Source organism: Perca fluviatilis, chromosome 14 (assembly GCF_010015445.1).
Source record: "Perca fluviatilis chromosome 14, GENO_Pfluv_1.0, whole genome shotgun sequence".
NCBI classification, from domain to species: domain Eukaryota; kingdom Metazoa; phylum Chordata; class Actinopteri; order Perciformes; family Percidae; genus Perca; species Perca fluviatilis.
Genome location: NC_053125.1, coordinates 31857383 through 31873394, shown reverse-complemented (window position 1 = coordinate 31873394; position 16012 = coordinate 31857383). Strand labels below are relative to the sequence as shown.

The window sequence follows — 16012 nt, the reverse complement described above, 5'->3', positions numbered from 1 at the left end:
ATCGGGTGCAAAACCGATTTTACCTTGTCATAGTTGAATAATGACAGTTTACTGGGTAACTAGGACATACATAGAACCTCTAAATCCCATTGACACCTCTTTTCTCTGCAAATCTCACTATTTGAAACTGCCTCTGAAAACGGGCGAATCTCAATGAGCCCCATATGCGGATGTCAACTATTCCTCCTCCTTTGGCTTTAGTCTCTCTCTTAGTCACACCCCCAACATTTACATAGGCTACACAACTGATCCGAGGTCAGCTTAGTCTTCTGAATAGGTCGGGCAGATCTCAAGGAGTTCAGAGGCCCGAGCTGCCTGCCGCCTGGCCTGCCTTCCTTCACAGACCCCGGTCTGCTGTGGAAGTAGCGCGGGGCTCCGTCCACGGCTGGCAGCCCACAGCACTCCATACCAGCGCAAAGTCACCGTTTTAGGGGTTAATGGACCAAACGCCGCTGCCCTGACAGAGCTCCAGGGCCTGCAGCTCCCCTCTTCCTGCTAAGGGCCGGTGTGTGTAGTGTGAGGTGGCAGCGAGCGAGCTTGTTACGCCAGCAATCTCTGCCAATCAGTGCGCAGCTCATTCCTAAATATTGATGAGCATACCATATTTGGAAGAAAATCTCTTGTTGCAAATAGAGCCATATTCACAGGGTAGTTAAGGGCCTAATAAAATAGCATTCAGGCAATTTTCAGCCCAACCAATGTTACATACCCCATTAGGAGACCTTAAGGAACAGTGTAAAATACCCTATATCATCATTCTATCACCCCTTTAACATTTGAGTTGTTTGTCTCTTTGTGGCTGCATTAGGCTCATTTAGCCTTAACATCAATTAACATGTATTCATAAAGAGCTTCACAGCAACCAACAGGTATCCAAAGTTCTGAAAGGACCAAGAATAAAACAACATACCATACAATAAAAGAGTAAAACATAGAATACAGTAATAGTATATATAGTAATGCATAGTAACAGGCAAAGAAAGGAAAAATGCTGAACCCCACTGTGCATTAAAAGACATTCTAAATAAAGAAGTTTTAATTTTGGATTTCAAAAAAGAGCCGACGCCTGTAATGGTGTGAATGTCAGGTGGTAACTAAGTTCCAAAGTCTCGAGGCAGCAACTGCAAAGAGTGACCCCCACAGTTTGTACCTCGACCTTGGGACTTCTAAAGCCAGTTGGTTGGATGACCAGACTGCTATACATCGGTACAGAGGTGTGAGGGTCTCTGGGGACCAGTGATTGGCTGGCTGGACTCCACTGGTTGGTCTGGTGTGATGGTGTTCAGGTCTTCCCTCACTGAGGAGTAGAGGTTCCTCTGGATCTGCTGGAGACTCTGAACACAAACAGCAGACAAACAGCGTTTCTCAACAGGAACTTGTTTAGCTCGCTTAATACATTTAGATAGGGCGGGGTATTTTTTAATTTTTAAGCCCACAGACCATCGCAGAGGTTAAATGTCATAGTCCAGTCCATGAACAAGTCGGGAAATATTATGCATACATTTCAAAACAAATTAGTGCTGTTTTATCTCAAAGGTAAAACATAGAATATTCAAAGTAAAATGTACACTGTTTTTATCAGAAATGTAAAAGAGAAGTAGAAAGCAGAAGGAAGTCAAAATACTTAGAACTGTACTGAATTAAAATAAAATGAGGAAGATCAACAACCTCCTTGCCTTTATTTTGACTGTTAGTTCAGACATGTCTTTAATAAGAGACAGAGACTGCAAGACTAATTTTAAAAGACTGTTTGAAGATATATGTGAACAATGTAAATATTACACTATTGTAATGTCATGTAAACATCATATTCTATTTGGATTTTCAAATAAAGGCCTTTTTCTGAATATATAGCATTTTTCGTTGAAGAGTGAAGGTTGTAGAAGCAGTACTTGGACATGGATACAGCACATTCCAGAATCTGTGTCTCAGTTTGCGACACACGGCCTCCTGCCTGACAAGACCCTGAACCCTGACTTGCCCCCGATGTTGAACCATTGGTGTGTAAATATGGATGTCATGAGAACAGACATAACTAAACATGCTGGCTGTCTGGGAGTTCCAGGTGAACTCAGGGAAGACGTTACCATAACGCTGGCTGTGTGGTGAAGCCAGGCTTTTGGTGACATCCCTGTGTGTATGTGTGTGAATATTTATCTGATGTGCAGGTGGCACCTTGTATGAAAGCCTCAGCCACCTGGGTGTTTGAATGGAGCCCTGTAGTGCTGTGTAAAAGTGCTTTGAGTAGTCTAGAAAAGCACTATATAAATGCAGTCCAATTATATTTTCAGTAGCCATGTAAACGGCTTACTCGAAATATTGTCTTTTTCAGAATAAAAGCCAAAACTGGAATATTATGTGCATGTAAAATTTTTTTGTCCTTTTGGTATCTATTTATAGGGATAGTTCATGAAGACAGGACACTGGCTTGGATCAAAACTGAGAGAGTAGAGCAGCTGTACCTCTGGTCCTGTTTGATTTGATCACTATTTGTCCATAACTGACGTCTTCAGCTCCTCTCACTGCTGAGAAGATTGTAGCTGCATCTCTCTCTCTGGATATAATAATATTTTACTGCTTTACGATTATTGTTAATGTAGAATTATTATTAGAGTTGTAAGGACTTTATACTGCAGGTTTTAGACCTGCTGGGAACAAAGGAAGAGCAGGGCAGAGGGCATTTTTCTGAAACGGGAATGTGGACGACCACAAAGCTGCTCACAGAGACGGCTGGCAGAGAAAAACTCACCAGTGTCAGTTTACTGGTATCAACAGGAGGAAGCTGCTGCTGTGGTTGAACACACTGCAATTATTAGTTGTATTAATGGTCGGGTTTGAGAAAAAAAAAAACATTTTTGGTCTGCTGAGTCCGTCTCCTCTTTTATATCCAAACTTAAATCTTACTTTGAGACAGGATATACCTATTCAAAGTTAGATTTTTAGTCTGTGTCGTCTTAAAGTATTACTCCAATGTTATTTTACATGTTTTGTCTTGTCAGTGACTCATGTTCAGACTTAAAACAGCCAATGTACCATAAAGTATTGGGTGTTTATTGAAGCCTGATATATCTTCTTCCTCTGTACCACAGAGCTCCATTTTTGTTTAAAACATATAACTGAATATGTTTGCATACAAACATTTATTTCAGTTTTGCCCTTATTCCTAAAAAGACAATATTTTGACTAAGCTATTTTCATGGCTTATTAAAGAATATTTCACTGATATTCCCGTTTTCATGCAGCCATTTAAACTAGGATGTTTTTGTGTTCGGGCCGTGGAGGACTTGTTGGCATGTGTGAACACAGCTTCCCTCTTTCATTCCTTCAACCAGCTTCTAGAAAAGGTTGCCCTCATACTCAAAAGCCTGTTGAATCAAATGTTTAAAAGTATCTGTAGGCTGTAATCAGTGTTTTATCCCTCACTTTATGCCGTCTTCTACGGCCCCTCTAAACCAGATGACAACAAACATCCACATCTATAACACTAGAGTCCACAAAGAGCCGAGCGGCCTGATACTCTGAGACAAACCAGAACACACTGGACTTCAGGGACACGCTGCTGTTCATGCCGACGCCGTGGGAAAAGTAACCTGACTTCCACCGGATGGATGACGCATTAGCTCGGCATATCCATCTGGGAACTTTCCGTTGGAGAACTTTTGGGAAGGGGCGACAATACTGGTTAGCTGATTGGATAAACCATCCGTCTATCACCATCTGAGACGGGCCAAATCAACCAATCAGATCTAACTATTGCCGAAACCAGTCAGGAGAAGAGCAAAAACATCTTTTCCTCCGAGAAAAGCCTCCAGTGTCGTAATTTTATCTTTCAATGAAAGAATACTTTGTAATTCGGATAAAACTTGCGTGATAAACGCGCTCATCCTCATCCGTGGAAGCTGCCATATTGTTTTTATACTGAAGAGTGCTCTCGTTGTGTTCCAACTAAACCCACCTCAAAACCACTTTGTAACACACGCGTTATAATGCTCGCCTAGCTGTTAGCGTCGCGCCCTCATACTCTGCTCCTGACTGGCTAGTAGTCCTTACCACAGGTACTGTCAGGGCGCACCCTCATACTCTGGTTCTGACTGGCTAGTAGTCCTTACCTAGGTACTGTCGAGGGCGCACCCTCATACTCTGCTTCTGACTGGCTAGTAGTCCTTACCTAGGTTACTGTCAGGGCAGCCCTCATACTCTGCTTCTGACTGGCTAGTAGTCCTTACCTAGGGTACTGTCAGGGCACGCCCTCATACTCTGCTTCTCGACTGGCTAGTAGTCCTACCTAGGTACTGTCAGGGGACGCCCTCATACTCTGCTTCTGACTGGCTAGTAGTCCTTACCTAGCTAACTGTCAGGCAGCGCCCTCATACTCTGCTTCTGACTGGCTAGTAGTCCTTGCCTAGGTACTGTCAGGGCAGCCCTCATACTCTGTGTCTGACTGGCTAGTAGTCCTTACCTAGGTACTGTATCAGGGCACGCCCATACTCTGCTTCTGACTGGCTAGTAGTCCTTACCTAGGTACTGTCAGGGCACGCCCTCATACTCTGCTTCTGACTGGCTAGTAGTCCTTACCTAGGTACTGAGCGTATGCGACTCCCAACAAAGATGGAACAGAAGTGAAGAAAAGATCAGCTGCAGCAATGTGCAGAATACCACAAAAATATGGTGTTTTTTAATTAATAAATAAATAAAATGTAAACCTATTCTGGTACAACCTCTAAATACAATTATCAACCTGAAAATGAGCATAATATGAGCGCTTTAAAACTCAGTCCTCATGGGGATATAAAACAAGAATGACACACGTCCCCTGAGAGTCCCCTGAAAACCAATAAAATTTATAAAATGATAAATGTCCACTGGTTAAGGGGAAGTACAATTTTTTTCAGTTTGCTGATGTCAGGGGCTAAACTGGAAACCCAGTTCATGTGACATGGACTTCACTGCTAGCTGTTTATGGATGTTATAGCAAGATCAGCTAACATGTTGATCGCAGGAGGAACAAGTCAGTCTGTCTGTCTGTCTGTCTGTCTGTCTGTGTGGCTGTGTGTGTCTCTCTCTCTTAATTAAATCAAATTCAAAGGGGCTTCATTGGCATGGAAGTTTCAATAACAATGGGCCTCATTCACCAATATCTTCCTAAGTTTTCTCTTAAATATGTTCTTAAGAAGGTTCCTAAGAAAAGTTCTACCGGATTCATGACGTGTTCTTAAACAGCAGAATTGTTCGCATCTGTGTTCTTAGGATTGATGAATCCCACGTCTTCCTAACTGAAAGCACGTGCCAGTTGTTCCTAATTAGCATAAAATAACGCCCTCCCGAAATTCCCATATAAGGATATGACACTTCCTGTGCACCTCCTGGGAAGTGGGGACTAGCGCGGCAGTCGCGATGGAGGAAGTACTGAATCTCAAGTAAAAGTACAAATAACCAGAGACATATTTACTTTAGTAAAGTAGAAGATGTCCACAACCACAAACAAGGCCTGGCTTTTATAAGAAGTTCCTATCACAACCAGCATAAAACGGAAATGTGTTGTTAGAATCGGAATGTGGTTGGTTTTATTCATGGATGTATTTTATTTTATTTAACCATGCCAGTAAGCAAATAAAGTGTGTGAAGCAACGCAAATGGGGAGATGTGAAGAGGTCCAGCCAAATAAATAAGATGTGAACGCGTCTTATGCAGCCTGGCGGAGGAGTAAATAACACTGTGGAGAGAAATAGATGGCAACTTTGATTTAAAAACGGAAAAAAAATTCTCGATGACTTGGATAAATCTAGTGCCTCCTCTGTGACTTCATAACTCTGCCATGTATTACGTTTTCAATGGTCGCTCAAACGGGCTTATTCTTTTTTCATACTGTGCCCAATGACTGTAAATGAACTGAAAGTATAGGAGCGACTTTCTTTTTACTTCTATTAAAGCAGACAAGACCATTTAGGTTAAGGTTCTATGTGGCTAATATCAACCCTGTGTGGTTTGGTATTTTGGCCCATAATTTGGGGGTTCTTTTTTTCCTTGTCTTTTTTTTCTTTTCTTTTTTGTTTCTTTTGTTGTTGTTTTAGTTAAATACCAAAGGGGATCCACAATTATTGTTATGTACAATACTTTGCGTATCGGGAAATTACTAGATATTTTATGCATATGATGCTATGGCTTTACCAGTAAATTTCTGTTCGTTTAATATTAAAGGGTGAAATAATACCAGTCAAAGCGGAAGAGGATAATTGCATTTCTGAGAAAGGAGAATGTTTCTGTTGCAATGTTGCAGGAGACACATTTGACTGAAAACAACATAAAAAACTTAGAATAGACTGGGTTGGACATGTGTACTCTTCCTCATTTAATAGTAAAAGACAGGGGTGGCGATACTGGTGCATAAAAATTGCCCATTAATATTAGTCACGTTGAAATTGATGAAAGAGGTTGTTATGTTTTGTTGCACGGGGTTTTATATGGAGAGAGAGTTAATATCCTAAATGTATATGCTGCCCCCTGATTTAGATCCTACATTCTTTACTAAACTGACTGATTTACTGTTCAAGTATCACTGTCCCTATATGATTGTTGGTGGAGATTGGAATTGTGTAATGAATAAATATTTTTGATAAAAGGCCCACCATCACAAGTGCAAAACAAACTCCTAGACAGCGAGCTTTGCAACAAATGGTTGATAAGGTTGATTTAGTTGATGTGTGGGGACATATGCACCCTAAAGAGAGAGACTATACTTTTTTTCAAATCCTCATAAAACATATACAAGAATTGATTTTTTCTTGGTTACTAAAATATTATTGGAATTGATAAAACAAAGTAGCATTGATACATCTGTCAGATCATGCTCCAATTAAAATTGAGGTTGCATTCACTTGTTTATATAAGAATAAAAATGTTTGGCAAATGTAATAGATCAATATTATCTGATATTAATTTTTGTAAACAAAACTAAAAGAAAATGCAATGCATTTTCTAGAAATTAACGATATACGGTGATACTGATCCGGAAATGTATGGGAAACTACAAAAGCTTATCTTCGAGGCTTGATGATTTCATATTGTGTTGCTAGGAAAAGAAAATTATTTATGAAAAAAAGACTAGAGTCAAAGTTACAAGAGGCTGAGACTAAACATAAGCATAGTCTTTTCGCTGAAAGCTGGGATCAGGTTATGGTTGCTAAAATATACACACACTCAATTAATTGAAAATCCAAAAACAGAAAGAGAATTATTTTACAAAAGTATAAACAGTATGATAGTCATAGATCTGTAAAATATTTAGCTAAAGTTTAATTAATAATAAAAACGTAAGTCCATATCTCGAAAAAAAGAGATAAAAGTGGTAACCTGGTTTATACATCAGTTGAAATAACAAATGTGTTTAAAGGATTCTCTGATTTGTACAAATCTGATAATACAGATAGTGAAAGGGATATGACTTTGTTTTTTAGAAGCTTGAGCTACCTCAACTTGACTTGCAGGATAATTTATTACTTGGTGCTAAAATTACAGTTGATGACGTGAAAGGACAATAAATTCTTTAAGAATGGAAAGGCATGTGGTCCAGATGGTTTTCCAGCTGAGGTCCCCAAAACCTTTGTGGACATTTTAGCCCCTTTGATTGCAAGAATGTTTCAGTATGCTTATGATGAGAAGAAATTGCCAAAGACAATGCAACAATCTATTATTTCGTTAATACCAAAAGATCACAAGGATCCAGAAAACCCTGCATCATACAGAGCATTATCAATTCAAAATACAGATTCAGAGATTTTGCAAGGGTTTTTGTCAATACGATTAAACAATGTGATACATAAATTAGTTTCTAGCGATCAAACAGGCTTCATTAAGAGGCGCAACAGTCTAGTGCCAATGTAAGGCTGACTGCTTGGGATATTACAGTATGTAGCATATAAAAAGAAAAGCAGTGGTCATTGCATTGCGCCGAAAAAGCTTTTGTCGGACGTGGAATGGAAGTACTTATTTAGAGTTTTAAAAGTTTTTTCATTTAATGAAAGTTTTATCAACTGGATTAAGTTATTGTATACAAACCCTCAGTCAGCTCTTTTGATTAACGGAACTACATCTGAGACATTCTTGCTGGAGAGAGGAACAAAACAAGGATGCCCTTTGTCCCCTCTCTTATTTAATTTAATTATTGAACCATTGGCCGGTGTTGATAAGAACGAAGCGCGAGAGATAGAGGGTATGTGAAACAGAGAGCCGTTCCCACAAGATATCGCTTTATGCCGATGCTGTACTTTTATTTTTGAAGAATCCTAACAAATCCATCCTTTCACTAATAAAAATGATTGAAAACTTTAGTAAGTTTTCAGGATATAAAATAAACTTCGGAAAATCATTAGCTTTCCCTCTTCGCGAAAGAATAGACTCATCAAGCTATCATCCTTTTAAAGTGACCAAAAGGGATTTAAATATCTTGGTATATTTTAGTGCAGAGTTTTCAAAGTTGATTAAACATAATCTTTTACCTGTAATAGCAAAATAAAAACTGACCTTCTAAAGATGGACTAATCTTTCACTTTCTCTTTTGGACCGTATAGCTATAATTAAAATTAATGTTCTCCCTACGCCTGTTGTATGTTATTCAAATGCTACCTATTTATATTCCATTCAAAATATTTACAAAAATACATAGTGCGGTAGGAGTATTTGTGTGGAATAATAAAAGACCAAGGATGGAACTTCGAAAGCTTCAACTACCAATCAAAAACAAGGACTTGGCATCCCAAATTTCAAATTTTATCATTGGGCGCACAATTGGAAATTTACGGCAGAGTGTGGATTAAAAAAGCCATTTCTGCTTTCCAGATTTAGAAGGTATAGGTCTGGATGGGGTTCAATTAGAACACCTTCCGTTTATGTTTCACAAAAGTATATACCAAGATTAAGCACAATTATATACTGAAAAATATCTGTAGATCTCAGTGCTGTTCGTAAATATTTTTGGGCTTGACCAATACTCATTATTGGCTCCTATTGCTAATAATCCGTTTAGACATGTATTGATGCTGGTTTTAATGAGTGAGAAGCTGGTATCATAAGAATATTAGATGTTTATGCAGATAATGCTCTCAAGTCTTCCAATGATTACGGTATGAGTTTAATATTTCTCAGGTCCACTTTTCGATAAGAAGCTATCTTATTTCTATTGAATACTTTTAAACAAGGTGGGAAAATAAATGTGCTTGATAGCATTTTATTAAAGGCAGCGGCATTGAAAAGTAAAACAATGACATATATTTTATGACCAAATTACAGCAAATAATAAAGTTTTAATAAATATCAAACAAAGTTGGGAACTTGACTTTGGTGTTACACTGGAAGACCAGATATGGAACAAAGTATTAAATCATGCAAGACAAATTACTAAATCAAATAAATCATATGAAGTACAATATAAAATTATCAACAAGCTGCATGTGACTCCCTTAACTTCGAGTAAATCGCTGACACATGCAAATTTTGTCTTAAATGTAAAAAGGATACAGGAACTTATTTCCACTTAATATGGTCCTGTCCTTTAATTTGTACCATTCTGGTCTTCGGTTGTTCGTGAAATTAGAAAAATCTTTTTGGGATTAAAGTCCCACTGGATCCCAGCTTGTGTACCCTTGGTGTAAATAACTGTGTGCCAGAAACAAAAATAATGTCCATAATGCTATATGCTGCTACGCCTTTCCATTCTTCATGTTTGGATTAAAGAACACTCTCCTACTTTTAACTCTTTGGCGCAAAAACCTTTGTCACTGCTACCATATGAAAGAAGGATAATGTACTGTATGGAACTCTGGATACGTTTGTAAATGATTGGTCTCCCTTAAAGATTATTTTGGCCATGAATGGCAAGCAATAACATGCATTAATATGGATTGAGAAGAAGAAACCCCCCAAAATAATATATTTAAATATGGTCTACGGTCTGTATAAAACCTGTGTAGAGAATGTATGTATATATGTGTATATATATGCGATGTCTGTGTATATATGAAGTACAAAATTCACACTGCTAACTAACTAAATGAAGTGCGTAGTAGACCTGCAAGAACTACTTATTTATTATTTGCTGTTTTTTTGTTTTTTTCTTCTCTTTTGTTTTTTCTATGTTTATGGTAAGAAGAAAAATGTGAAAATAAACAATTTAACAAAAAAAAAAGCGGGAATAATAAAAAACAAACATTTTCTACTTTTACGAGGCTGTATTACCCAGGGTCAGCGGCCTGTGCCGAGGCTCTGGACACCAAGAGCCGGCTTGGATCGGTGGTCGCCGGGGGGATTTAATCAGTTTAACTGCTGATGTAAATTGCAGTGTTAGTGTTTTTTGCATATTATGATTTATTTTTCAACAAATGATCAGAAATACATTACAGTAAAATACTATAATTGTAACGACTGTAGGAATTGAATAAAATGCAGTAACCAATAATTTGGAGACAATGGTCATCACTCAAATGTGTCTAAGAGTGCTTTTCAGTGTTAAATTATTTTGTTTCTTAGCTAAGAACAAATTCAAGTTAAGAAAACATTAGTGAATGCCAGAATCGTCGTTAAAAGAGTCGTTAAGAAGGGTTTAAAGTGCCCATATTATGAAAAAACACTCTTTTCTGGGATTTGGGGTGTTCTTTTGTGTCTCTGGTGCTTCCACACACATACAAACTTTGAAAAAATCCATCCATGGTGTTCTGAGGTGAGATCACGGTTTTCTGAATGTGTCCTGCCTTCAGTCTCCTAGTGAGCTGTTCAAAATCGGCCGGACTGTGACGTCCGATCGAAATGAAGCTAACATAAAAACCGTTAGCTTCAGTAGCGTTAGCATGCTACGCATAGCATGTCGTTCTCAATAGCAAAGCACTGCTACAACACACACAAGTTCACCATAATCTACAAAAGAACTATTTACATAATGCGCCCTCATTTAGAAGTCTCCCAGCTGATCCTGCCTTGTAACTTGACCAGTTGGAGAAACAGGCTTTCTTTTACTGTCTCTAGAGTTAGCTAGCTGACATGCTCTACATCTGAGCTACTGAGCATGTGCGAGTGCAGTCAAAAGATAGTACAGAAGAAGAAGAAGAAAGAGGTCTCACTCTGTAGCTAAAACAGAAACCAGGTGAAGAGAGAAGAGAAGGCTGTGCAGTACAACAAAATATATGGTGTTTTTTGAAAATTAAACCATGTAAAACCTATTCTGGTACAACTCTAAAATACAGTTATGAACCTGAAAATGAGCATAATATAGGCTTTAAGAACACATTTCTTCGTAAGAACTGTTGGTGAATGAGGCCCATTGTTGCCAAAGCTTCAACATAGAATTTGTCCAAATATTCAGACAAAACACAGTAAACAGTAATATGAATGTGTGTGTGTGTGTGTGTGTGTGTGTGTGTGTGTGTGTGTGTGTGTGTGTGTGTGTGTGTGTGTGTGTGTGTGTGGCTTGTTAAATGGAAATAATTTTAGTAGTAGGTTGTGTGTTTGTATGTTGGTGTAATATTCATATATTGACAATGTAAACAGCTTAATCGTAACAATGTCTTTTTCAGATTTAAAGATGGTCCATGTTGCACTGGATGACGTGTTTCTTAATCACCATGAACACACACTGTAGTTCATTCACAAATACTCACTAAGAGCACCAGATCAGAGTTAACTAATGAAAATATTAACCTAAAAATTAAAGTCACTATTTGTTTGGTAGAAAGTGAGCAGCTGAACTGTTCGTGTGTTCTCTTCTAAGGGAAGTTTCTAGAGATGGAAACATAGAAGAGGACGTACCTCTCTTCCTTTTGTCTTCTTCTCTTTGATCGCTATTTATCCGTAACTGACATCTGTTGTTCTCACTCTGGAGTAGATTGCAGCAGGATCACTCTCTGGGAAAGAAATATCATTATTAATATCAGGGGCTGTACAGTATATTTACTACTTATGCAAAAAGTATAAGCAGATTATTTGAAGTCCTACAACAATCAGTAGTACTAGAAAATTACATAATAAAATTTTAAAGTTTGATAAGTTAAAAATTAAATGCAAATGAAATAATAGCTTTTAAAGTATAAAGTCTACTATTAAAGGGGAATTACAACTTTTCAGTTCTTTTTCTTCTTAACACTTGTTGCTGATGTCAGAGCTTAAATGGAAACGTGGTTCGTGTGAAATGGACTTCCACGCTAATAGAGCTGTTATTTTACAGTAAGATGAGCAGACATGTCAACCCGGGGGAGGAACAAGTCCACGATGTCAACGTGTCAATGATACATATTCCCCATATGTATCAGAAAGTTACTTAATAAAAAGTTGATAAATTATCTCTCTCTCTACAGGCCCAACATGGTAAAGTTAGGTTAGGTTATGGTTATGTTGTCCTAGGTTTGCCTTTGGCTAAGTTAACACTTTACAACAGCAACACACTCTCCCCTCTGTCAGTCATACACACCCTACATACTGACTCATCTGATTTACACATCCTGTTCTGTATATAGTGAATTTCATATGTATTCAGCTCCGATATCGCCTAAAACGCTGGTATTGGTATCGGAAGTACTGGAGTTTATGAACCGATCCGATACCACGTAATAAAGCCCTGAAGAAAATCTACTTTAAAGTAGTTTATTCATGTTCTTTTCCGTTATAACTGACTGTCAAACTGGACAATAAAGAAAGTTCTGTGGCATTCATTGTTTGTTTGTTCATGTTTCACAAAGAGTTTAACCTGAGCAAGACCGACAACAAAGATAGAAATCATATCACATCCATACAGGGATAGTAGTATACAGTTGTTAAAACATAATAAAATATATGACTACACTGGTATCGGATCAGTCCCTCGGTATCGGCTGATACACAAGTTCAGATATCGAGTCGGTATTGGGAAGCAAAAAAATGGTATCGGGCCATCTCTAGTTTTAAACATTGAACATGGTGTCTTCTCCCTCTTTGTTGTGACCTCCTGGCGCGGGTCATGAGTGATGTGTGTGGGGGCTTGTTTCATCAGGTCATATTAGTAGTAGGTTGTGTGTTTTGAGTGTTGATTAGTCAATTTGTCTTTGTTGTGAGCTCTGATTTTTCCTTGTTGAGAGATCCTATTTGGCTGCATGTAAACAAGAAGGTTGGTGGAATATTCATTATCAGCTGCTTAGAGGAATGATGTCTTTTTCAAAATAAGGGGACAAAAAAACTGTAGAAGATGAATGTAAAGATGGTCCCTGTTGCACTGGATGACATGTTTCTTCATCACCATGAACAACACACTGTAGTTCATTCACAAATACTCACTACAGCACCAATGATGAGGATTAATCCGCTAATGAAAATAGTCCCCTAACAAAGTCACAATTTCCTTATGTTTGTTTTGATAGAAAGTGAACAGCTTTGAACTGTTGTGTGTTCTCCTCTAACAGATGTTTCCTAGAGATGGAGAACATAGAAGAGGAACCGTTACCTTTCTTCCTGTTTGATTTCTTGTCTTTGATCACTATTTGTCCGTTACAGGCGTCTTCTCTTCTCACTCCAGAGTAGATTGCAGCAGGGATCACTCTCTGGAAAAGAAATTAATTGATTATTTACAATCAATACTACTTGCCCTCCATAGTACTGAAAATGACTTCAGAAAATGCTTCATAGTAGATACATTTTAGCAACAAATTTCAGGATATAGCACTTTTAAGACATAAAGTGTCAAAAGTCTACATAAGGGGAAGTACAATGTCAGGGCTTAAAATGGAAACCCAGTTCATGTGAAATGGACTTTCCAAGCTCACAAGAGCTGATCTTTTTAGAGACATGTTGACGCAGGAGGGAACAAAGTCACAAGCCAACATGTCAAGGGTGTCGCACAAACAACACTTGGTTATTAACACACAAAATAATGTACAAATGTGTGTCAATTTTCCACGGAGAGAGATATACTGAACTAGATTTAGTATGAGCATCTTTGTTCACGGCGCCATCAATATATTTGATCCTTGCCCCCATTGTCAGATCAGATCATGAGTGATCCAGATCACAAGAGGACAGCTAAGTACAGGTGAAAACACACAGGGTGCATTGAGGATCAGTTTTTAAAAAAAACACATTTTAAGGAGGTGGTTTAGGCAGCATGTGTCCACATTCTTAATAACAGTAGTCATGTTTCCACCTAACTGTCAAGCAAATTTAAAGAAAAACTTTAAAATCTCCCTAAAAAGAAAGTTCAAAGCTTTTCCTACAGCTGATTTAGGGGCGAATAAACCAGCACACATAAAGCGTAGTTTAGTCTAAGTTCCGACGTTACGCATGGTTGTAGATTGCCAAAAGCCGGCTTGCCTAAATCAAAAGAGTTTAGAAGCTAAGTTCTTTGGCTAAATGGAGAAAGGTAGCATTGTTACAAAGTGGGGCCACCTTGTGCAGAATACAGGGCTGTGGAAAGAGAGACATTTGGGGTCAGCGAGACAACCGATACATTGCCGTATGAACCACAGTTATTGCAGGGCCATACACCATTCAAAGGTGTTGAACCAATTGGTCATTTTCCCAACATGTCTGAGGCACAGGCTACAGTGCACTGTAACTCCACCGCACTCACGTTACCACAAGTGTACTGCCCTGGATTGGGACCTGTATCCCAACCTTTCTCTCCCATCCGATGGATACTGGGACTATATAGTCATGTAGGTTACATGTTCACTACGTCACAACTTATTTGGCAATGCTGTTTCCATCTCCCATTTCGCACATTAACTCTTTTTGAAAAGGCAAAATAAAACACCTCAAACAAGTGTAAAGAGCCTTAAGACTTTATTTTTTGCCGTTTCCATCAACATTTTCCTAGCGATACTCCAAAATGCTTTCATAAATATATGTTGGTGGAAGACCCACTAATGAGAATGGAAAATGATAATGTCACATTAGGGCCGCCTATTGAGCTGTGGGCAGGGCTACACAAAGTATTTCTCATGCCAGAAAACACTAAATGCGTGTGTGATGTTAAAGACGATACTGTATTGTTTGATGTCTGGGTTTTGATTTGCTCTTTGGAGCTTTTACTTAGCGTGTTCATTGGAAAAGGCAGCCAATTGCTATCACGGTAACATTATTTTTAGTAAAATGTTCCAGAATTCACCAAAATGAGAGGCTATTACTCAGATATTCCTGCTCTTACATCATCTCCTTTGTAGTTATTTATTAGTCTTGCATTGCGCTAGAGTTAGTTAAGCGTTGTTTTTGCTCTACAAGGAGAAAGCTGGCAAACTGCAAATCAGCGGCTGTGAAATGGTTTTATTTCATATGCAAATTCTTCACAATAAGACCCGTATCTTATTTTTTAAAATTATGCCTTTTATTATTGAAATGGCAAAATCATGAAATTTCGGGTCTTCATCAGCAGTAACACTAGCATGACTCGCGATTCGGTACATTTATCGGCCGAGAGGACAGACTGTAGGCAGCACTTTTTTTTCAATTCGACAGCAAGGTTTCTAATGTATGATTTTAGTTGATGAGTATGAGACCTGTATACTGGCTGCAGGCAGAAACAGTTTTGCATACGTTTAGGCCGAGCCGTCCAGGCGAGATCCTGCAAAGCGCACTGCACAAAGCACTTTTGAAACCTGGTCTCAGGGTGAAAAATCAGCTTGACTCTCGTTTGGCTTACATTATGGATGGTGAATATGAGGATCCATTTATGGGCGGTATCGCCATACACCTCTCTTTACACCCTCTCCCACGACGCTGAGCGCGCACAACTCTACGGTGAAGGTAAAGCTGCGACATGTCCATCTCCATGGTGGAAACTGGCTTTCCGCTTCATCCCTAAATACTGTGTCTCTGCTCCCTGGCCTTCCCTCTGGATTCTACACAAGATATATTGCGGCAGCGTTATGGCAACCAACGTTAAACATCGGCTAAAGTAGCTGACTGCCTTGCTCCAGCGTGAAGTAACCATTGGTAACCTATATGCGTTAGGCTGCGTAACTATCTGTTGTTTTGCATACAAAGGTGGAGTAGATGACTTATCAAC

General features: G+C 38.7%; 1 long non-coding RNA gene across 1 annotated transcript; it reads right to left on the bottom strand.

Annotated features, from left to right (window-relative positions):
• Positions 1 to 1309: 1309 nt before the first annotated feature.
• LOC120573014 lies at positions 1310 to 13544 on the bottom strand. The gene is made up of 3 exons (XR_005641588.1): positions 13457 to 13544; positions 11794 to 11888; positions 1310 to 1334 (listed from the first exon to the last, which is right to left on the bottom strand). It is a non-coding gene; the product is annotated as an uncharacterized LOC120573014 (long non-coding RNA).
• Between the last annotated feature and the right edge of the window lie 2468 nt (positions 13545 to 16012).